This window comes from Pelophylax lessonae (genome assembly GCF_965119305.1).
Source record: "Pelophylax lessonae genome assembly, chromosome: 11".
NCBI lineage: Eukaryota > Metazoa > Chordata > Amphibia > Anura > Ranidae > Pelophylax > Pelophylax lessonae.
Window position 1 is genome coordinate 47109452 of NC_138778.1, and position 24766 is coordinate 47134217.

The window sequence follows — 24766 nt, forward strand, 5'->3', positions numbered from 1 at the left end:
AGGGCTATTCGTTCATTGCTAATCCTGCTAGCAAGGACTGAGCCACTGAGAGCAGAACACCAAGTGTACCCAATCAATACCACATCCATCAATATCCCTATATATATATAGTAGCGCAAACTTGTCAAGAAGCAAGTGCCAAAAAAATACTGTGCCCACTGCACAAAAGTCCGAAATGCAATAGATGTCACATAGGCAGCAGGAAAAAGTTCAGAAATGACTCAAACAGTCCATAATCCTTCACTCTATCTCCTGGGATGATAATGTACGAAGACGTGTTTCTCAAAAGGATCACCACCACCACCGTGCTCCAAGGGGGGAGGAGAATTGCCCACTCACCAGATGCTGTGGCCCAACCCACTTTCGTGTTTGAGCATTCAGGCTTATAATGATGGTCACTGGTCCAGAGTATCCACAACAGGAATCGCACCAGCGCAGTCAAAAAAAGCTCAGCAGCATATGGGGAGGAGAGAACATAATCCCAATAGCGTGATACCGTTTGAAAGGGTTTTATTAAATAAAATAAAACATAAGGTAACACACTCACATGTCTTGTATGTCATCCAACGCAAAAAAACAGTCACGAATAGGGGAGGGATGCCCTTCGGGAGATGATGTCCAGGCTCCACGCCGTGGACGCCGCGCCTTCTGGGTAATCCGAACTCCTCTTAAACAGCCTGGTTACATCGCCTGGTCACGCCCCGACGCGTTTCGTGATTTCCACTTCTTCCCCGGGAGCGTGACCACGGCGGCTTGGCAGTAACCTTAAATACCCATGCCCATCAACCCACAGGGCGGGGCCAGGGTTGACATCATCGGTCATTGGTGGTTGCTCAGGTGTGTCGACCAATCACAGACTAGATTTACAGGATCACTTCCTCTCAATTCACTAATCTCTATGGTACATTACCCTATAACCCGGAAGTAGGGTGGTGCCGAGGTTCACACCATCGGTTATTGGTGGATGCCTGTAGAATACTGGCCAATAGCAGGCTAAGACAGCACAGTAACCCTCCATCTCGCCACTATTCACTACAATGGGCCGTCCTACGACCCGGAAGTATAGCACACAGGAAGTTAATTGCACCCTTATGCTGAAAGCAAAAAGACACCAACCACTCAACCACCAATAGACCGATAGTATCCATACAAAATCGCTAGTGTATATACATACTTAAAACGCTGTAAATTACATCACTTTCCATTGGTAGTGACGATCGTGTTCTGACCAATCATAGTGATTCAGCTTTACGCCCAATCAGCTAAAACTTCCTCCTTAATTAACATATGACCCGGAACAATAATAGCACGGATTCCCGGCCGGATGTAAGGTCTCCATGACCCGGAAGAATAATAACATAGAGTCCCGGCCGGATGTATGGGCTCCACCCACCAGGAAGACCAAGAAGTTATTTATGTGTACTCAGTACACTATGCACAACAGCAGCTCCAGCATTCCAGGTGGCTCAGCAAGTAGAGTCACTGGCAAACACACTGGAGGTCACAGGTTCAAGTCCGGGTCCTGACATTGTGAAAATACACCTGTTAATTATATGCACATTTAAAGAGACTATGCACAACAGTGCCATCTACCAATGGAAGTGTAACAATGTTAGGAAAATTTGTATGGAAGTATAATCCATATACCAAATATATCATAATAATAAACAAAAACATGTCACACCAGAAAAAAGAACACGAATCTATTAGAAACTAATAGGCAAAACTAAATATAAATAAGTAAAATCATTAAAATATTTAAAATAACCCTAAGCCCATAACCAACGCTAAACAGCATGAGTCACAAGCCTAGGGACATTTGTGTGTGCGGACACTTTGGGGGATCACGGTCCTCCCAACGCACATCATCCAAAGATAAATTATTATACATTATATTATTTTATACTTGATCTTTTATCTTTGGATGATGTGCGTTGGGAGGACCGTGATCCCCCAAAGTGTCCGCACACACAAATGTCCCTAGGCTTGTGACTCATGCTGTTTAGCGTTGGTTATGGGCTTAGGGTTATTTTAAATATTTTTATGATTTTACTTATTTATATTTAGTTTTGCCTATTAGTTTCTAATAGATTCGTGTTCTTTTTTCTGGTGTGACATGTTTTTGTTTATTATTATGATATATTTGGTATATGGATTATACTTCCATACAAATTTTCCTAACATTGTTACACTTCCATTGGTAGATGGCACTGTTGTGCATAGTCTCTTTAAATGTGCATATAATTAACAGGTGTATTTTCACAATGTCAGGACCCGGACTTGAACCTGTGACCTCCAGTGTGTTTGCCAGTGACTCTACTTGCTGAGCCACCTGGAATGCTGGAGCTGCTGTTGTGCATAGTGTACTGAGTACACATAAATAACTTCTTGGTCTTCCTGGTGGGTGGAACCCATACATCCGGCCGGGACTCTATGTTATTATTCTTCCGGGTCATGGAGACCTTACATCCGGCCGGGAATCCGTGCTATTATTGTTCCGGGTCATATGTTAATTAAGGAGGAAGTTTTAGCTGATTGGGCGTAAAGCTGAATCACTATGATTGGTCAGAACACGATCGTCACTACCAATGGAAAGTGATGTAATTTACAGCGTTTTAAGTATGTATATACACTAGCGATTTTGTATGGATACTATCGGTCTATTGGTGGTTGAGTGGTTGGTGTCTTTTTGCTTTCAGCATAAGGGTGCAATTAACTTCCTGTGTGCTATACTTCCGGGTCGTAGGACGGCCCATTGTAGTGAATAGTGGCGAGATGGAGGGTTACTGTGCTGTCTTAGCCTGCTATTGGCCAGTATTCTACAGGCATCCACCAATAACCGATGGTGTGAACCTCGGCACCACCCTACTTCCGGGTTATAGGGTAATGTACCATAGAGATTAGTGAATTGAGAGGAAGTGATCCTGTAAATCTAGTCTGTGATTGGTCGACACACCTGAGCAACCACCAATGACCGATGATGTCAACCCTGGCCCCGCCCTGTGGGTTGATGGGCATGGGTATTTAAGGTTACTGCCAAGCCGCCGTGGTCACGCTCCCGGGGAAGAAGTGGAAATCACGAAACGCGTCGGGGCGTGACCAGGCGATGTAACCAGGCTGTGTAAGAGGAGTTCGGATTACCCAGAAGGCGCGGCGTCCACGGCGTGGAGCCTGGACATCATCTCCCGAAGGGCATCCCTCCCCTATTCGTGACTGTTTTTTTGCGTTGGATGACATACAAGACATGTGAGTGTGTTACCTTATGTTTTATTTTATTTAATAAAACCCTTTCAAACGGTATCACGCTATTGGGATTATGTTCTCTCCTCCCCATATGCTGCTGAGCTTTTTTTGACTGCGCTGGTGCGATTCCTGTTGTGGATACTCTGGACCAGTGACCATCATTATAAGCCTGAATGCTCAAACACGAAAGTGGGTTGGGCCACAGCATCTGGTGAGTGGGCAATTCTCCTCCCCCCTTGGAGCACGGTGGTGGTGGTGATCCTTTTGAGAAACACGTCTTCGTACATTATCATCCCAGGAGATAGAGTGAAGGATTATGGACTGTTTGAGTCATTTCTGAACTTTTTCCTGCTGCCTATGTGACATCTATTGCATTTCGGACTTTTGTGCAGTGGGCACAGTATTTTTTTGGCACTTGCTTCTTGACAAGTTTGCGCTACTATATATATATAGGGATATTGCTGAGTATCTATCTATTATATATCTTTCTCCATATGTTTTAGTTAAGTAGCTGCATAGCCAATTTATTTATTGGTGAGTGGTCCTCATTTGAAGCACTTGGGATAGCTTATACCTTTATTTGGTTTTCGTTGGGCATTTAAGCTGTCATATTAAATACCACATCCATACTGCACTCTAAACTGCACTTATTCCAAACCTAGGCTGCACCTACTGTATACCTACGTTATACCTCATTATACTGAACCTTTACTGCATCTGAACCACATCTATCTTACACCTGTGCCGAGACTTTAGTATCAACCTTGCACCTGTGCTGAGACTAACCTGCATACCTATACTGTATGTAGGTTAACTGGGCCTGTCAAAAAGTGCACAAAGGCTCTTAAAGTGCCCCAAAGATAGCCAGCAGAAGAACATCTCAAAGAGCTGCCAGTCTCGTAATAATTATTCTGCAAGCCACCTTTGTTTCCCTGCTCCTCCTGCTAACATCCTGCATTTCTTTTGGGCAGTGCATACCCAGTCGGTCTAGGACCAGCATTGCCACCAGAAATCCACTCTGTCAGTATAGTATAGCAGCGCTTAGTAGATTAAACTTTACTACTGCTCACTGGTGCACTTGAGGTGACCGTGCTACTGTTTATACTGATCTGGATGCTAAATGTCATCTTATGACTAGTCCTTAAAGTTAAACACTCTGTGTGCTAAATTGTGTTTTTACCATTGTTAGTCCATTTTTTGTTTGCCTAGTTACCAACCATATTGGGTGACAATATGTTACGTTTGCCTTTACTACCTGGTTTGGTGCCTGTTTTCTTTGATATACACTCAACTCAACTCTTGTACACTCAACCTGGTGTGTCGAAGAGGCTGTGGTTATTTAGAAGGTCGAGGCCAAGAACAGACGACCCATCCTATCCAGCAGAACGTACAGGTGTAGCGATACACGCACAATGCACTGCGCCTTAAAAATATAAAAGCTCCATTAGAAATGCACATCATTGAGACTTTGCTAGTTCGACCACTGATCATAAAGTCACTATGACAGCTATGACACACAGCAATAAAAACTAGACAGAGGCCCTAAACATTCCTTTGATATCCAAATCCTAAAAAAAGTTTGCCTATACATACTTTGTTGTGCTGTGATGCTTTCAGATAGCTGTGTGCACCACCCTACCGGAACCTCCCACTAGTCATGATCTGCCTGTATTGCATAGAGAACACAGATACCCAATGATGATGTCACTTGGTCTAAAATAAGGTATGCAATAAAAATGGAAATATTTGATCTAAAAATTTCATTAGCATGTTGATAAGAGAGGAGAGAAGGAACAGAGGAAGGTAAAATAAAAGTATATCAAACTTCAGCTTAGTTTTTCTCATTTTTTAAAAAATTTTTTTTTTTTTTTTAGTTTATGATAGATTTGGAAAGTGTTCTAACCCTTTTCAGGTTTTTTTTGTTAATAAATAAGTACCGTATATACTCGAGTATAAGCCGAACGTATACCAGCTTTCCCAAGCGGCGGCGGCGCGTGCGCAATGACGTGTCGGCGCCGGGCGGCGCCATTTTTAAAATGAAGGCGCCTCTGGAACAGGTAAGTGAAACACAGCCGCACTAGTATGCCCGTAACCCCGCATCCTCTTGTACCATGCTTGCCAACCTGAATTCTCCTGTACATACCAGCCACACTGCATTCTCCTGTACCATGCCTGCCACCCTGAATTCTCCTGTACCATGCCAGCCACACTGCATTCTCCTGCACCATGCCAGCCACCCTGCATTCTTCTGTACCATGCCTGCCACCCTGCATTCTCCTGTACCATGCCTGCCACACTGCATTCTCCTGCACCATGCCAGCCACCCTGCATTCTTCTGTACCATGCCTGCCACCCTGCATTCTTCTGTACCATGCCTGCCACCCTGCATTCTCCTGTACCATGCCTGCCACCCTGCATTCTCCTGTACCATGCCAGCCACACTGCATTCTCCTGTACCATGCCAGCCACACTGCATTCTCCTGTACCATGCCAGCCACACTGCATTCTCCTGTACCATGCCAGCCACCCTGCATTCTCCTGTAGCATGCCAGCCACACTGCATTCTCCTGTAGCATGCCAGCCACACTGCATTCTCCTGTACCATGCCAGCCACACTGCATTCTCCTGTACTATGCCAGCCACCCGGCATTCTCCTGTATCATGCCCGCCACTCTGCATTCTCACCCTAGGCTTATACTCAAGTCAATCATTTTTCCCATCTTTTTGTGGTAAAAGTTGGGGCCTCGGCTTATACTCGGGTCAGCTTATACATACTCGAGTATATACGGTAAATAAGAAAGAACCGCGGGGTGCTAGTCTGCTGTTTTAGATTACTAATCCAGTAGGAGCTGGAGCCTGGGTCCGGAGTATGTTTTTGCTTTTAGGCAGCTCTCCAAGGAGTGACGGCAGTATGACGGATTCTGGTGTGTGATGTATAAGATGCTAGTCAATTTTTCATAAAGTACAGAAAATACATTTTATTAGAGATAATTTTAGTGCCCATTAGAATGCAGTTGGCTTTTATTGCTGATTTGTCTCTGCTGAGAAGATTTTCCCTCTTTATTTGTTCCAATGTTGACCACTGTCACTGGTAGTGATAGGAAATCTACCATTTTACAGGTGTCCAATTGTCACCAGAGCAGACCAGGAAATCTTCTGAATGGGACACAATTTCCAAAAAAACTGCCTAAGAGGGGATTTCCTCATTACTTTTTGTTCTTCTAACCTTCCTCTATGCTATTCAAAACAAATTCAAAAGTATTTGGCTTTAAATACATTTTCAAACTTCTAACATTTTCCTAAATCCCTCGGGGATGCTATTGGTGAAAACTTGAGTTTCTGGGTCTGCACACCATCTGTGGCTGGGACAAGGGGTCCACTTTCTTTGCTGGCCCATGACTTAAAATTACACAATATCTTAATCCCTGCTTCATTAATCTCCTGCCAAACACAGATTAAATATCTGCAGTGGCAGGGCAGGTGGACCCTAATGCCCAGCCGCTGTACATATGTGTTCATGAGGCACTCTGTACCCCCGATACATTGACAGCTCCCTGTCACTGTTTGCGATTGATTGGGCTCCTAATCATTTGATCACTGTAAAAGCCAATCACAGCAATCACATGATCAGTGTAACGGAACCGTCGACCCACACTGTACTTATGGTCTTCCATCAGTATACGGCTCCCTTGCAGTCCTGAACATAGATATCAAATCCTAGCCGCCCCCATACAAAGCTAGCCAACAACTTAGCTTGTACAAGTTAAGGAACCTTCTCCTTTATTGAACAGTTTCACACTCAATTTATACACACATGAGCACATCCCCCTCCTGATCAAATTACTACACACAGGTCAGTGGTTGCCTGACTACATTATCCCATGCAGATGAAATTGTATACAGAAATAGAATTATCATATCTAAAGAACAACCAACACAAACAGTATATTTCCACTCAGCAACTAATAGATGACAGTGATTCAATCAACCTGAGCCAATTAAGTTGCAGACGGCCGTCCTCGAGCTCCTGCAATACAATACACAAACAATAGGTGTAAATACAGAACCTATTGTAGATAACAGGTAAGTACATCAGCATATTCAACGATTTCTGGAAGACAGGTGTTTGAGCTGATGGTATTAGCATATTGTCTGTCTTTTATTCCCAGTGACAGTGAGTACTGTCACAATCAGGAAGCTACCTCCCGGTTAACACCCACCTAAAAACTAACTTCAACTTTTTGGACATTTTTCATGTTATACCTGTATGTAGGGTGTAATATGAAACATGGTCACAATTTTCCCACAAACTGCCGCCCCAGTTACAAAACCTGGGGTTGCTTCTCCCCTCCAGCACCTGTCAAATTTAAATTTGGCATGGCGTCACCTGTTAGCAAAGCTGTGAATGAAAAAACTACCATTCAAGTCCCATTTTCCACCATGGCCAAGAGACTGGAGTTTTCAATGAAGCATAAGTGTACACTTGTAGTCCATTAATATTTCCTCAAGCTCCGTAACGAAAGGTCTGCAAAGAAGGTATGTAACTGAGCTGGAGAAGAGTCTGCAGGATCCAGAGCATGGCTTCCATGATTCGCTGATTGCCATTGCAATGCATTGCAGGGTCAAATGCTAAAAAACAATACATGCATATTTTTGCTTTTTTTGCAATATAAATGCATTTTTATTTATTTATTAGTAAAAGGTGGAATTCTCTATTAGAGGGCTGCTAGAAGGTGGCAGGAAGGGGTAATTATTGATCACATCCATTTTATATGGTTGTTTTCTTTTTTTTTTTTTTTTTTTTTTTTATTGCCAAAGCATAAAATAAAACAAATAATTAAGAAAATGCATGTTTACTAAAAATACAATTTTCTAAGAAAGTTTGACAGTGAAGAATCTGTACCATAATACCTTTAGATAATTCTATTACACCATAGTAGTTTTTCATTATTTATTGTATATAGACCCACTGTTGATTTGTGACATCTAATACACCCCAGGATTGTGCAGCCTGTGTTGAATATTGTTTGCCAAGTCAGGATTACTCTTGCTGAGCCGGACGCTAAGCCCATCTGTACACAGAATAATTGGTAGGTATCCAGTCTAGTGTACGTTTCCTTTGTGGACATAATAACCAGACCTGGAGTGTTCTGTCTGTTGATGATAAAAAAAAAATGAACAACAAAAGTAAAGTTAAGTAAAGTCAATTTTCCATCAGTTCATCTGTCAAATAAAAACTTTTTTTTTGTTGAACTACAGCCTCTTGTTACATGACTTTGTGAAGGTGCCAAGAATTGCAGAGGGAGGTGAAACAAGGATTTGCTATCCAATTCAATAAAATTTCAAAGCTCAAACTGAGTCAAGAGGCAACTGTCAGCTCAAACTGAGCCTGACAATTTTCTATAAGTAACAGGTTCTCTTTAGTGCTATGCTCGTTGCCCTATATCAACTCATTGTCAGTCTGTGTTGGAGCTTACACAGGGCTAAGGACCTATCCCTTAGGTGTGATTTACTACATAGTGGGAAGAAGGTTAGAAGATTTTATAGTTCCCAATATCCAGAAGAACTAAGTATTTCAAGAACTCCATCTGAAAAGTATGTGGTCAGGAAAGGTAGGGGCAGCGAGCATGCACCCCTTCCCTTCTGAGCCATATCAGGCTACACCCCTCAACACTGGGAGGGTGCCTTGCCAAGACTATATTTGAGCAATGGCATCTAGTCCAGCCGGTTGAACACAAAAAAACTGTCAGCTCCGTTGAATTAACGATCTGATGTTAGAACAGAGATCTCCCCAGCTGAGCTGTTGGGTTCTGACATTCTGACAGGGGGACCCCCTCAAAAAACACTCTTATCAGCACTCTAAGCCCCCGTTCACACTGGGGCGACCTGTCAGGCGACCTGGTCGCCTGACAGGTCGCCGTAGGTCGCCTGCCATAGAGAAGCTGTGGACCCGTTCTAATAGGAGCGACACAAGTCGCTCCGACTTAGAAAAAGGGTCCGGAGCTTCTTTGGGACAACCTGGAGCGGCCTGCATTGACTTCAATGTTATGAAGTCCGTGCCGGCCGCTCCGAGGTCGCGGTGCGAGCAGCGCGCCGAGACCTATGAGGTCGCCCCGGGAAGTAGCGTCGCCCCAGTGTGAACGGGGCCTCAACCTTTGGCTAAGAGCGCTGATGGGGAACTGGTTGGCTGCTGGTTTTCGAAACAGCCAGCTTCTGTCGGACTGGCTGGCGTACAACTGGGCCAAATGTTGGCCCATGTGTAAGGGGCTTTAGGGTCTAGTATAGATTTTAAACCCCAGGTGCTGGCTCCCAATCAACCAGAAGGAAGCTGTCATATTTAGCATGGGTAATAATACCACTGCTAAATGTTTGGCTTCACACTTTAGCTGGAGGTTCATTTGGCCCAACACCCAATTATTTGGCAGTTCACACAAGATTCTCCATAGACTGCACACAGTACAGAAGTCTCCCTCATTATTTGCTCTGCTGATTGAATGTTCTAACCTACATTTTTGGACTATTTTCTCTACTGATGAATGTTAAAGGAATTGTAAAGGCAGAAGGTTTTTCTTTATCTTATGTTTTAATGTTCTTGTAGCTATTTTCTCTTAGGACTAAATGTTGGGAATGTTACATGACCGAAGATATGGAAACACATATTACAACTATTGTGGGTATTTTTTGTTATGCTGAGCGTTGAGCCATTCACAAAGCAATTTTTTTTATAAATAGACCCGTGGAGTTAGCTTAGCTATTTATTTTAAAAGATTTGCTTTCACTTCAGAAATCTGATTATTTACTGTTCAGAGAAAATGGTCAGCTATTACCGTATATGCTGGCGTATAAGACGACTTTTTAACCCCAAAAACATCTCCCAAAAATCTGGGAGTCGTCTTATACTCGGAGTATAAAATGGGAGGACTACTTTACATAGTTAGTTTGGGCCAATCTGGCCCAAAACTAACGTCCCTAATCTCTCAACCCCCTGGATGTGCTTCGGCTACATACAGTATACTGCGCTGAGGCAATCACGGCGAGCGATGTATTCTATTAAAGCAGAGTTCCGGCCACAAAATCGACATAACCCATTTTGTGGCCATCCGCTTGCTTTTCCTCACCTGAAACAGAAATGTATAGTTAAGATTTTTTTTTTACTTACCTTGTAATTGTAGAAAGATATACTCACCTTTCTTCCACTTCCTCCCTAGGCGGCCGCGGCCCGCGCCGTCACTTCCGGTTTGCAATGATTCCTGGGAGCTGAACATCATCGCTCCCAGGAATCAATGCGACGGCACCGGCCCCGCTCGACACTTCCGGTGCTACGCCGCATTCCTTGCTAAACAGCTTCTGGGCATGCCCGGAAGCTGTGGAGGAATGCAGCGTCACACCGGAAGTGACGAGCGGGGCCGGTGCAGGCGCATTCTGGGAGAAGAAGACACTGAAGAGGACGCAGAAGAGGATCGCGCTGGCTTCAGCTGCCCACATCAGAGATGGCAACGCTGGAGAAGAATTTTTAAAAGTGAGTATTTCTTCTTGCAGGTAAGTGCGAACTGGGACAGATCAGAGGCTAGCCATTGTGGAATGTACTAGCCCTGACTGTCTCGGGGGTATTTTCATTGAAAAAATTTTTTTGTGCCCGGAACTCTGCTTTAATGAATACAAAGCCTGCTCGGATTGGCCGAGTCAGAGAGGCGGGCTGATGATGTTACAATCTCTGAACCAGCCAATCTGAGCTGACTTTTAATTTATTATACCAAGGTGAAGACCATACATCAGGGCAAGACAGAACACTTTACTATTAGTACTATTTGCCTTTTAGCACCATTCACAGCAGCCTGATACTCTCTTAGGGGAACGAGGGTGGACGCCAAAAGGCCAAAATTTTAAACATTGTTGTATTAGAATACATTGCTTACCGTGATTGGCTCAGCGCGGTATACTTTATGTAGCCGAAACTATGGTACATACAGTATTACCGCACATCCAGCGGGCTGAAAAATTAGGGACGTTTGTTTTGGGCTGACAGATTAGTGGGTGCAAACGGCCGAAGGGGTGTAGTTTTATACGGTGAGTATAGCCCAAAACCTTTATTTTAACTGGGAAATTAGGGGGTCGTCTTATACGCTGGCAGATACGGTATGTAAGGCTGGATACGCACTATACAATTTTCTTTAGATTTTTTCCTTTAGATTTACCAAAACCATATAATATGAGGTCAAACCTAAACACTTTCAATTTGTATGCAATCAGGCAGGCCCCTTGCACTACATAGAAAAGGTAAATCTGAAGGAAATCTAACCACAAAAGTTGGATAGTGTGTATCCAGCTTATGGTTAAACTCCTGTTGTTAATTCAATTAGCTACATGGCCAGCCAGGCCATCTCTTTTCATTCTAACGTGACTCATTGCCCCAGGCTTTTAATAATTAGAAGTCAAGCCAGTAGTCAAGCCTTTGCGTCTTCAAGTGTATTTCAAGCCCAGGGCCGTAGATAAATTTTTGTTCTGGGGGGTGGGGAAGGTAAATCTAAAGGAAATCTAACAACAAAAGTTATATATTGTGTATCCAGCCTAAGAGATCAATTCGTGCTGTAGACAGTAAAGTACGGCTTGGTGGCGGAGCCATCTTTAAATAATTCTGTTCTGGGGACATACAAAACTTTTTTGGCAGTATATATTTCTGCAACTTGAAATGTACATTAGATTAGGAAAATGAAAGTAACACTTTAAATATAAAATTAAAGGATAAAGGCATTTTACTTCCACATGTCAGAGTGAGTAGTGTTCCTTAAACTCTCATTTTCTACCAAAGTAATCTTGATAAATAAGTAATGTTCATTTGCAGATAACGTCATATTTAAAGCAAAGTGGGCTGACATTTTATGAAATAATAAAGTAAAACATATTATTGGCTGCAGTGAGGATTACGAGCATAAAAAAGAAAAAAAAAATGATCGCATATAAAAAAACGACAGAGTTATGAAATGTAGCAACGTAAAAAAGTCCAAATTAATGCTAACAAAGATGGCATCACATTGTTATGTTGCTAATAATCAGGCAGAAAAATGGAACGGAAAATTTCAGATTCAGGTGCTTTTGACGTGATCAGGGTTCTTATTCTACAAGTTGGAATGCATTATGCATGGTAGGAGCTATCCGTTTTTGTCTGACTCATAATAAAACAAAAAATAACTCCATTCGGTGGGGGGTGGAGGGACCTGCTGTGTTATAGGCTAGCCAAAAAAAAAGCCCTTTCTGTGGCCCTCTCTGTTTTAGTTTCACATTGCTATAGGGGTCTGACTTCATGGCTGAGTTGCTCCAATCTCTATTTCCCTGTCTGATGAAAGAACCCTTAGCAGCCACTAAACCAGTCTCATTGGACAGATGGATGGCAGTCAGGCTGGGCTATAGGTCCGTTCATGTCAGATGCAGTGAATGGGCAAATGTTTGGGCTCCTGTGCACCCGGTTCACACCACTGCATGCACTACTTTTTTTTTTTTTTCAGCTCAACGCAGCACAAGGCACCACCTTACTTTGTGCAGCTGCCAATTAAACCTTATAAAATGTCTGTGTGACATTTCAATAAAGTTACATTTTTTTAACCACTTGCCGACCGTCGCAAGTACATATACTGCGGCGGTCAGCCCCTCACAGGCAAAGTGACGTACCGGTACGTCACTAGCCTGTGAGGCTCTGGGGAGCGACCGCGCGCCGCCGGAGGCGCGCTCCCGCGCGGTCACGGTCCCCGCCCCCGCGCGTGAGTGGCGGACCCAATGTCCCCCGCTCACTCACGATCGTCCGTGACAGCGGGAGAAAGGCAGGCGGCTAGTGTAAACAAGCCGCCTGTCATTCTCCCCTGTGTAGGAACAGTGATCATACAGTTCTACTATGTAGGACCGTTGATCACTGTTCCTATACCTCAAGCCACAGCCAATCACAGTTAGAATCACGCCCCTAGGGACACACACAGCCCCTCCCTCTCAAATAAAGTTAACCCCTTCACTACCAGTGTCATTTTACAGTAACAGTGCATATGTATAGCACTGATTACTGTAGTAATGTCACTGGTAACCCCAAAAGTGTCAAAAATGTCAGTCAAGGGTCCGATCTGTCCGCCCCAATGTCGCAATCCCGCAAAAAAAAAAATTGCAGATTGCCGCCATTACGCGTTAAAAAAAAAACCAACAAAAATGACAAAAATCTTTCTCTTTGTTAGTAAACGCGATAACTTTTGCGCAAACCAATCAAAATACGCTTTTTGCGGTTTTTTTTTACCAAACATATGTAGAATAAAACAAATTGGCCAAAAATGTTAAAAAATTTTGATTTTTACATTTTTTTGGGGGGAATTTCATATAAAAAAATGTGAAAAATATTGTTATTTTTGCAAAATTTACACTCTTTTTTTGTTTATAGCGCATGATCAAAAATCGCACAGGTGATCAAATACCACCAAAAGAAAGCTCTGTTTGTGGGAAAAAAAAAGGACTTCAAATTCGTTCAGGTACAGCGTCGCACGACTGCGCAATTGTCCGTTAAAGTCACGCAGTGCCGAATCGCAAAATACCCCCTGGTCAGGAAGGGGGTAAAATCTTCCGGGGCTTAAGTGGTTAAAAAAAGCAACAGTGCATTGATCCTGTCAGACCACATCACACCCTTTAGGGTGAATAGACCCTATATCATAAAGTCAAACCCTCAAAAAAAAAGTTACATTAAAGTGTTACTAAACCCACAACAGTTAAATCTGTGTGTATATGCAGTAAAGCATACATGTTATTCTCATGGTGGAACCTCAATGGGTTAATCCTGCACATTGTGTAAAAAGCTGTTTGATCCTGTCTTCTCTGATCCTCCCCTTCTTCCACTGTCACCAATCTATCTCCTGATAAGACATAGGTGTCACTCTGCACATTCTCAGTTTGGTGTGTATTGCTAGAGAGTTTTTCCTTTTTTTTTTTTTTTTTGTGCATGTGATCAGCACAGGGCCAAATCAGACAGAGGGTCAGGAGTCATGCAGCCTCATAAGACAGTCAGAGTAGAATGAAAACTCCTCCTACAAGCTTTAACCAGACACTGATAGATGTCATAAGGCTGCTATATACTGCAGATGAGAAAAGGTATTTAGCAGTTTATATTTACTAAAATAATTTCATTTCTGTGTTCGGTGTACTATTGGAGATTCGATATAGTGAATGCAGGATCTGGGTATAGCAACACTTTAAATCAGAGAGGAGCACAGAAGAAGTTTTTCTGGGCAGGGGTGTTGCTAGGATTGAAAAGCCATTGTGTACCTGTGAACACGTGTGTGTAGCTATCCACAGCAAACACAGCTATAACAGTGGCATGGGTTTAAAGGTCTTAAAGGGGCATGGTTAAGGAAAACTAGAGCCTCCTTAAATCCATAAAATATGCTTTAAAGGGAAACTCCAGTCAAAACTTAAATGTTTCCTATTAATAGTATGTTAAATATCTTTATATTTGATATTATTCATTTTCTGGCTAGCTGCTTGTGTAGCTTAGAAAGTCTTATCTAAACTAGACAATCAGCTTCTTCCTGTTCAACACTATCTCTCTTTATCTGAATTTGATAAGCTGTCTTTCACTTCCTGAAAAGGTTGTCGGTCTTTCTTAGACAGGCATGCCTAGACCTGCCCAGCCCCACCCCCATCCCTCCTATCCTTCACAGAACGTGATCTCCTCCTGTCTTCATAGCCTTGTTTAGGCTAGCAGCTTCTCCTGAGAAAGGGAGAGAGAGAGGGGGGTCACATGACCGGCGCAATATATGAAACAAAAAAGGTACAAAGGAACATTTATGGAAGTTTAGAAGGATACAGATCCATTTCTATTGCTCATTACATGGGAGTAATGAGTTTTAAGCTCCATTTCCACTAGTGTACTTGTCATGCAACTTTAGACACATAAAGTCGCATGACAAGTCACAGCCTATTGAATTCAATGGCACCCGTTCCCATCTATGCCACTTTGAAAATCAGTGACTTCGAAAAGGCGCCTGCACTACTTTGATGCAACTTTGATCCAGAGAGTGTAAAGTTGGATCAAAGCTGCATTTAAAGTCGCACTCTAAATTGCATTACTTAAGAGTCGCACTAGTGGAAACATAGTCACGAGGCTAGAGTGCGACTTTGATGTAACTTTGAGTTACATCAAAGTCGGCGGCCGGACCCGGAGGTGCAGATGAATACAGAAGAAAAAAAAGGTATTTCCTTGCAAAAAAAAAAAATAGTTTCCATTGGTAAAAATATTTCTAAAGGGGATTACATACATCTAAACTTATTAAAATTTAATTAATATGCCAAGAAAAAAGCACTAAACACTTTTGTTAATGTTGAAAATAAAACACAACCTTTCCTGACCACTGACTTTTAACTGATTTAAAGGTGAAAATTGGGGTAGATCAGTATTTTGACTTGATTTGTGACTTGACCAAAATAAATGACTTGACTTGACTTGCTTGACATCTAGCAGGGACTCGACTTGACTTGCTTGCTTTTCGCCACAGTAACTTGGGACTTGCTTGAGACTTGAAGGTTAAGACTTGAGACTTGCTTGTGCCTTGCACATGTGTGACTTACTCCCATGTCTGCATTCTCCTATAGTAGTCTTCATTCAAAGCCCAGCACAGCTATACTGTATATGTGCCACTCCCCCCATGTTCTTCATTTTCCCATGAATTAGGATGTACAATGCATCCTTACTGATGAGAGAACACTGGGCGGGAACCTATGATTAGCTCCTCCCATTCTGTATATACCCACTGGTTAAACAAGAACATACGCACAGAATATGCACAAAATGTAGAAGGCAGGGGTCTGTAACCCAAAAACTCCAGGGTAGGTGTAGGGGCGAGTAAAGTACAAAATTCCCCCTGCAAGCACAACATTTCCCCATTTTCCTCTCTTAGCAAAAATCCCCCCCCCCCCCAAAAAAAAATCTAACATTGTCTCCCCTACCTCCTTCCCCAAGCACAAATTTACTCTTAAATCAATGATTGTTTTCAACCGTACTGCTAAGAGAGTTCAGAGCACAATTGAAAGATTTCTTGAATAAAAAAAATTCTAACCGTGAATGTGGTTTTCATTTGGAAAAACCCGTTACATATTGTAATCCTCCTGTTCTAGGCACAAAAACAACCTGATTCCATTTAAGTAGCAGGTCTGGCAGTGCCGGATTTGGACCTTGGGGGCCCCTGATCATAGATAATAAATGATATGGCAAATAAAAGTGAACTGAAATGAATAATAAATCGCATTTGTTCTAAAAAAAATCTATTAGGTTCCCGAAGAAGACACTTGTCTGATTTTTTTTCTTAATTTTATTGACTGTAAGAATAATTTTATTGACTATAAGAATATATTTTACACACAGGTAATTGGAACTGGAACTGGCAAGTCATACATCACAGTTATGCATCACACACAAAAAGTCTTTGTTCCTGCACTTAGCATCTGCAAAATCTTTAACTAAAGCCTCGTACACACGCAACGATTATCGGCCGACCGATCGGCCGACTTTTGTCCAGTGTTGGTTGAAATGTGCTCTAGACTTCACACGAATTTTCTCGGCCAACAAAAATCTACTTCAGAAGTGATGTCATGTGATGGTTTACTTTTCGTGTGTTTTTTCTTCTCTGAGCATGCCCAGTCTTGCTCATCAGATTTTTGTCTGCCGAAATCTGTACTGACTGACGGAAAATCGGCCGTTGTGGTGACGGTCAACAAAAATTTTATAGCCTGCACACCAGATTTTTTTTGGCCGAAAAGTCGGAATCGGTTGTCGGAAGCATCATACTAACAAGCCGAAAAACGGCCGATCGGACGTTGGCCGAAAATTCACGGCCAACTATCGACGCGTGTGTACGGGCATAAGTCATCAAACTGTATCATCTTGAGGACACTACCCTTGACAATCAGTAGGCACAGAGCACTAAAGCCTCATACACGCGCAACGATTGTTGGCCGACCGATCGGCCGACTTTTGTCCAGTGTTGTTGTGTTGGTTGAAATGTGCTCTAGACTGCACACAAATTTTTTCGGCCAACAACAACCAACTGCAGAAGTGATGTCATGTGATGGTTAACTTTCCGTGTGTTTTTTCTTCTCTGAGCATGCCCAGTCTTGCTCATCTGATTTTTGTCTGCCGAAATCTGTACTGACTGACGAACATTCGGCCAACAAAAATTTTATAGCATGCACACCAGATTTTGTTCGGCCGAATAGTCGCAGTCGGTTGTCGGAAGCATCATACTAACAAGCCGACAATCGGCCGATCGGACGTTGGCCGAAAATTCACGGCCAACAATCGTTGCGTGTGTACGAGGCTTTAGTCTTTTATAGTGCCAATTTGCTGAACGACCTTTCTCCCAAACAAATAGTGACCATCATACTTAAATATATTCTAAGAGCCACATTAACACCTGGAAAGGTATCAGCATGAACTTTATCATGTAAAAAAAAAAACTGCCTGTTGAGCGTGAGTGAGACTTGACCGGAGATTGGCAAAGACAGAATACTGGACAATTTCCTCAATGAACACACTACTGAAGTCTCGTGGGAAAATAAGTTTCCTTTTTTTTTTTAAAGGAAGTCTGGGCCCCTTCTGGCAGTGGGGCCCAGGGCAATTGCCCCCTTTTAAATCCGGAACTGAGGTCTGAATGAACTTTTTAAGGGCGTTCAAACAAAATTAGTTGACTCAATGATGGCAAGATCAAATGCTCTGACGAACAATGTTTCCGATTTTTTGCCTAAACATTTGATGAAATTCTACTGGTATTAGCCCGCTTATGGTTTTTAATTTTTATTTATGACTTGCAGTCTTTGGGACAAAAAAGGAGGAAATCTCCTTAACCACTTAAGCCCCGGAAGATTTTACCCCCTTCCTGACCAGGGGGTATTTTGCGATTCGGCACTGCGTGACTTTAACGGACAATTGCGCGGTCGTGCGACGCTGTACCTAAACGAATTTGACGTCCTTTTTTTCCCACAAACAGAGCTTTCTTTTGGTGGTATTTGATCACCTGTGCGATTTTTTGATCATGCGCTATAAACAAAAAAAGAGTGACAATTTTGCATAAATAACAATATTTTTCACATTTTTTTTATATGAAATTCCCCCAAAAAAATGTAAAAATCAAATTTTTTTAACATTTTCAGCCAATTTGTTTTATGCTACATATGTTTGGTAAAAAAAATTGCAAAAAGCGCATTTTGATTGGTTTGCGCAAAAGTTATCGCATTTACTAACAAAGGGAAAGATTTTTGTCATTTTTGTTGTTTTTTTTTAACGCGTAATGGCGGCGATCTGCGATTTTTTTTGCGGGACTGCGACATTGGGGCAGACAGATCAGACCCTTGACTGACATTTTTGACACTTTTGGGGCTACCAGTGACATTTCTACAGTAATCAGTGCTATACATATCCACTGTTACTGTAAAATGACACTGATAGTGAAGGGGTTAACTTTTTTTGAGAGGGAGGGGTGGTGTGTGTCCCTAGGGGCGTGATTCTTACTGTGATTGGCTGTGGCTTGAGCTGTAGGAACAGTGATCAACGGTCCTACATAGTAGAACCGTATGATCACTGTTTCTACACAGGGGAGAATGACAGGCGGCTTGTTTACATTAGCCGCCTGCCTTTCTCCCTCTCCACCCGACGATCGCAAGTGACCGGACATCGGGTCCGCCAGTCACACGCGCGGGGGAGTCCGTGACCGCGCGGGAGCGCGCCTCCGGCAGCGCGCGCTCGCTCCCCAGAGCCTAACAGGCTAGTGACGTACCCATACGTCACTTTGCCTGTGAGGGGCTGACCGCCGCAGTATATGTACTTGCGGCGGTGGGCAAGTGGTTAATGGAGTCATAGACATCTTCCAGAAGTTAAACCCCCAATTCATCCTAAATGAATAAAAAGTCTTGATTTAAATTGAGCTTGCAGTACAGAATTCCTTCAAAAACCTTAAAAATAATTATTTTCTATTATACAGTAGACAACTACAAAGAAATTTCTTTGTTCTGTTGCATACCTGTGTTGTGTTGGTGTCCTATTCATGCCCACTTTGTACATTGTGCATCTCACTAGACGTGAGTCCAAAACAGTCCTATGTGTCTAAGCCATCAGGCTTGGCCATTCCCTTTCCATAGAAGTGCATCCAACACATAGACAGCCATACACGCGTTCTATAAAAACGAGGACCTGTAAAATCTCTGCACTTTGTACGGCAAAGATGTAAGAACATTAAACCATTTTCGTCTCCTTTGTATTCTTTGTACTTTGATATGCAACATAAATGAAATAAGCACCTTCCCTGGGAGCAACAGCACTGAATCAGACACAGCCGGCGTTCTGTTTTAGCCCCGTTGAATAATCTGCAGCCGTACAGACAACTGAAGAGAAGAGTTTTGCCTGAAGTCCCACAAATTAATCATCGGGAACAAGAAAGGGTGAGAGCTACAGGTACAGCTCAGCACAGGATAAATAGGGCCGGCGCTGTTAAGTCCCACTATAAATAAAAGTTAGCAACCACCATCATTCATGTAGATAAATATCCGCAGATGGCTTGCCAAAGAAGCACATGTATGGTTAGGTGTTTAAAGGGCAGCTAAATCTAAATGACTTGTTTTATACAGTATAAAAGTACAAGTAGAGAGACTTCAGGCAGTGCTAACTGGAAAAGGAATACAAATGCACCTCTCCAAAAGAAAAAATGGCTTTTAGGTAATTACATTTTATAGTACATGGCAGTCAAGTACGTGAACATCCCACCAATTGTATGTATAAAGCGTGTTAGCATGTGGGTTGATACCCTCTACTGACTGGAGGTCAATCTAACATCCGGGGCCTCACAAGGTAAGGAACATGTCAATCTTACTCCTCCTGCCAGTGACTACTGACTACCTTGTCCCAGGACTGACTCAGACACAATCCAGGAGAGACCATACAAAGCATTAGCCCTCCACTCAGCTCATTACTGACACTCACTTCCTGATAGATTTTGCCTAAAAGCCAGGAATCGAGCTACTCCATATTACTTGCAAGACTTCACTTCTACGTGATTGCTGGACAGGTCCCTAGGAGCAGCCCCATAGCCCAGCTTGGGCTTATATAATAGTTGCCCAGCTTCCTAGGGTGGGACATCCTAACTACTGGACCATCCCACCATTGGGACCCTCCGTGACCAGTCACAGATCAGCAGAAAGGGCAAAAGAACCGCTCCAGTGATAAGGTAATCCCAACCATCAAAATAAGGTGCAGCAAGGATCCGCAGTCCAGGCAACTGTAATGTATAGAGAGAAATAGCCGCACTCCAACTTGAAGGTGAAAAATATAAAATCTGTTTTATTCGTATCCAAAAGATAAAATCAATTCAAAGTGTATCCATAATACAGTCAGAGACAAGAGATGAACGCATAGTAGTTGATGCGTTTCACAGATAAACGTCCGCTTAGTCATAACCATGCACATACATGAAGAGATATTGCTTAAATAGTGGCTAACACTTCCTGAGCTCATCCTTGATCATCGTTAATTGTCTATATACTAACACGGACATCCTCTGGATGGGTTCCGTGTTGGGTCGTTTTTTCCACCCGGTGTGGTAATATGGGTTTTTACATACCATATCGGGTGGATGCATATACGGTACAATCTGTTTCCCGTTGTTTTTGCTATATCCCCTTCTTCCCTTGTTGTTGGTGGCATGGAGAGCTCATTTTTGCTCTATCCTCTGGATTTATGAGAGGAGAATATATGTGGATGCATGGGGTAAATATGCCATAAGGAGGTTAGATTTATTTTACAACTTCGTTGGTTGTTTCCCTGTTTCCACATTATATATCCATTCATGGTTTCTTTGACCGATCGCTATCTATCTCTGTTTTTGTTTTTGCTCTTCTTCTTTTTTTTTTTCTCGTTTTCTCTTCTTTTCTTTCTCTCTGGTTTTGTTTTTCCTTTCTCCCCCTCAGATCACAGGACACCCCACAGATCTGTTCCTGCATAGTCCAAGTCCCTAATCCCTTTAAAAGGTCCTATCAAGGGGTTACGAGGGATCCCCCAAGAGGCCACCTAGCAGTATTGTATGCTTTTTTTACTTACTTTTTACTGAAGTTTTCAGAATGTTATGTGACACCATGAGTCCTCTTGGACCTTACATTGGTGGTTGGTGGTCTGCGATAATGTAGAGAGCAGTTCCTATGTGATAATAGCATTATTACACTGAGTGCAGGGTGACGCCCCTTAGGGGGCAGATCCACAATGCCATGCTGTCACATTATGTCCTCAGTCTTCATGGGTTGAATGACTCTGAGCATTATTTAACATGGAAGACTGAGGACATCTTGTGATGAAAAGGTGTTACTGCAGGGGATAGCTCTAGAGAGGAAGTGAGCATTGCAGCTCGAGCTACTTTTATTTTTAACAGTGCCGAGTCAACTTCAAAAATAGCACAGAGTCAGGCTTGAGACATACTTTTACATACAGCTAGTAGTTTTACACAAATCTGTCTTGATATACCATGAACTATAATCGCCTGTACAGTTGCATTTGGGAGAGGCAGGGATAGCATATATTGTCAAGAGGTTCTATTGCATATTAACAGGAGGAGAGAGCAGAATGAGCAGGGTTGATGACTTATCGGTGTATTACTGCTTCCTAGTGGCCCTAGTTATAATAATAAACACTTCATCATCGGTATCCCTTTTGAAGAGAACGAGAAAGAGCACTGTATGTATACATGAAACTCCCAGTGCAGTTAACCAAAGATCTTGCCAGTGGTGCCATATTTTATGCAGGAGAATTTTAATAGTTCGCTCTGGGCAAACATCTTGAATAGGCTGAGGCAAGGGGGGAGGATACTTAAAGAGGAGCTCCATTCTCCCCAAAAAATCCTGTAACTCTGTAAATACTGTAGCTGCTGACTTTTAATATAAGGACACTTATCTGCCGCTGAATTCGGTGCTATTCTCACCCATGCCGATTCTTCAGACAGCTTTGGGTGCAGGCACCGGCCTCTTCACTAAGAGAAACTGGCAGTGAAACAAAAACAAAGAAAATTCCCAGCTCAATTTACCAACCAGCCTACTGTTATACAGGATAATTAGGTTGGTTGCAGGCTGGTTGGTAAGTTGAGCTGGGAATTTTCTTTGGTTTTGTTCAACATGTGTCGCCCTTCCATGTGCTCCTTGCTGCAAGGACCAGTTATAGGTGGGGGCAGTGGCTATTTGTTTGTACTATTGGGATACTGGGAGGCGATGCACTGAACACTTTGCTACCATTATGTTATATGCTGGGTGTCCAGAGTACCCCTATGATTTAAAGCAGAATTCCGGGAACAGAAACATTTTTTTAATAAACATACCCCTGGGACAGTCAGGGCTAGTACATTCCACAATGGCTAGCCTCTGATCTGTCCCGGTTCGCACTTACCTGCAAGAAGAAATACTCACTTATAAAATTTCTTCTCCAGCGTTGCCATCTCTCTTGTGGGCAGCTGAAGCCGGCGTGATCCTCTTCGGTGTCCTCTTCTGTGTCTTCTTCTCCCAGAATGCGCCTGCACCGGCCCCTCTCGTCACTTCCGGTGCTACACCACATTCCTCCACAGCTTCTGGGCATGTGAAGTGACGAGCGGGGCCAGTGCCGTCGCATTGATTCCTGGGAGCGATGACGTTCAGCTCCCAGGAATCATCGCAAGACAGGAAGTGACGGCGGAGCCGCGGCGCAGAGGGAGGAAGTGAAAAATAGGTGAGTATATTCTATCTAAAATTACAAGGTGAGTAAAAAAAAAAAAACCTAACTATCCAATTCCTTTTCAGGTTAAGGAGACCAAGCGGACAGGCACAAAAAAAAAAGGTCCATTTTGTGCCCGGAACTCCGCTTTAAGGAGGGGTGGGCTCCCTCCAGGCACACCTGCCCTCTATCTATCCAATATTATGCATGTACTTCTACTATGGAGGCTCTCAAAAATTTGAAGAGTTAGGACTGCAGATAATACTCGGGGTGCCGTGAAGTGGCTCTGCAGCTCAGGCATGTATTTGTAAATATGTGCAAACTAAACCCCTGTTTTTAACTCACACTGTTAGACAGGATAATTCAGTTGGTTGCAGACAGTTTGGTGAGTTTAGCAGGGAATTTTCTTTGGTTTTGTTTGACATACGTCACCCTTCCATGTGCTCCTTGCTGAGAAGGCCAGGTACAGGTGGGGCAGCGGGTATTTTTTGTAAACTGGCAGTGAAGCCTTGTGGCTTCACATCAGGTGTCCAACTGGGCATGTGCGAGGCTTGCTGTGCTTTGTGATTGGTCCCGCAGTCTTCTGGGACAAATAAGGAAGGCTGGCAGGGACCGAAGTTCCTCTAAGATCGCCACGATGATCTGACTGAAAGTGGGGGAGCAGGTATCTGTCCAAATCAGGTACCTGGTCCCCCCCAAAAAAAGTGGCAAATGTAAAGGAGGAATGGGGGAGGAGGAGGAGAAGTGGAACTTCCCTATTTGAGTGAAGTTCTGCTTTTAAAGTGGAGTTCCACCCTATTTTTATACTTACCTCCATCTTCTCGCTCCGGGTCACCTGAAAAAGAAATGGATAATCGCATATTTTTTTTTTTTTTACTTACCTCGTAGCGAAGAAAAAATACTTACCTTACTTCCTTCTTCCTCCTTCCTCGGCCGCGGCCCGTCGTCACTTCCTGGCTCTGCAATGATTCCTGTGAGCTGAACGTCATAGCTCCCAGGAATCATTGCGCCTGCACCGGCCCCGACGTCAGTTCCGGGTCGCGCGCGTCATCCCCTTCTAAACAGCTTCTGGGCATGCCCAGAAGCTGTAGAGGGATGACGCGCGCGACCCGGAAGTGACGTCGGGGCCGGCGCAGAGCATCGTGGGACCAAAGAAGGCGGAAGAAGACGCCGAAGGGGATCTCGCTGGCTTCAAGCTGCCCACATCTGAGATGGCAGCGCTGGACAAGACGTTTGCAAGGTAAGTATTTGTCCTAACAGGTAAGTGCAACCCGGGACAGATCAGAGGCTAGCCATTGTGGAATGTACTAGCCCTGACTGTCCCGGGGGTATTAAAAAAAAAAAAAAAAAAATCCAGGGTGGAACTCCGCTTTAAGTGAAATTCTACTTTTGTTGAGAAAAAAAAAAAAAAAAAAAAACAGTCCCCTCTGGGTGATCTATGTATGGGTGATCTATGTATATTACAATGATTTGAACAAATTTTAACCATTTTTTAAGCAAAATTCTACTTTTTTCTGTTCTAAAGAAAAAGCTGTTTGTTTAACTATGGCCTTGGAAGAATGTTCTGGGAATGGGAGGCTCTACACTCATAACCACCTGGTGCACTTTCAATGTTTTAATTAGGCAAGCTGCAGTGTCTGTATCCCTTTGGAAGTAATTAACCCTTAGGGAATATCTCATCAAAAATGAAATTCCTATTTTGAGGATGTCTAAAATGTTACTTGTGTTTTTGTGCAGACCTCTGAACAAAATCTGTGACCCAATCACACAAGCAAGAAGGGAAAGTTCTTG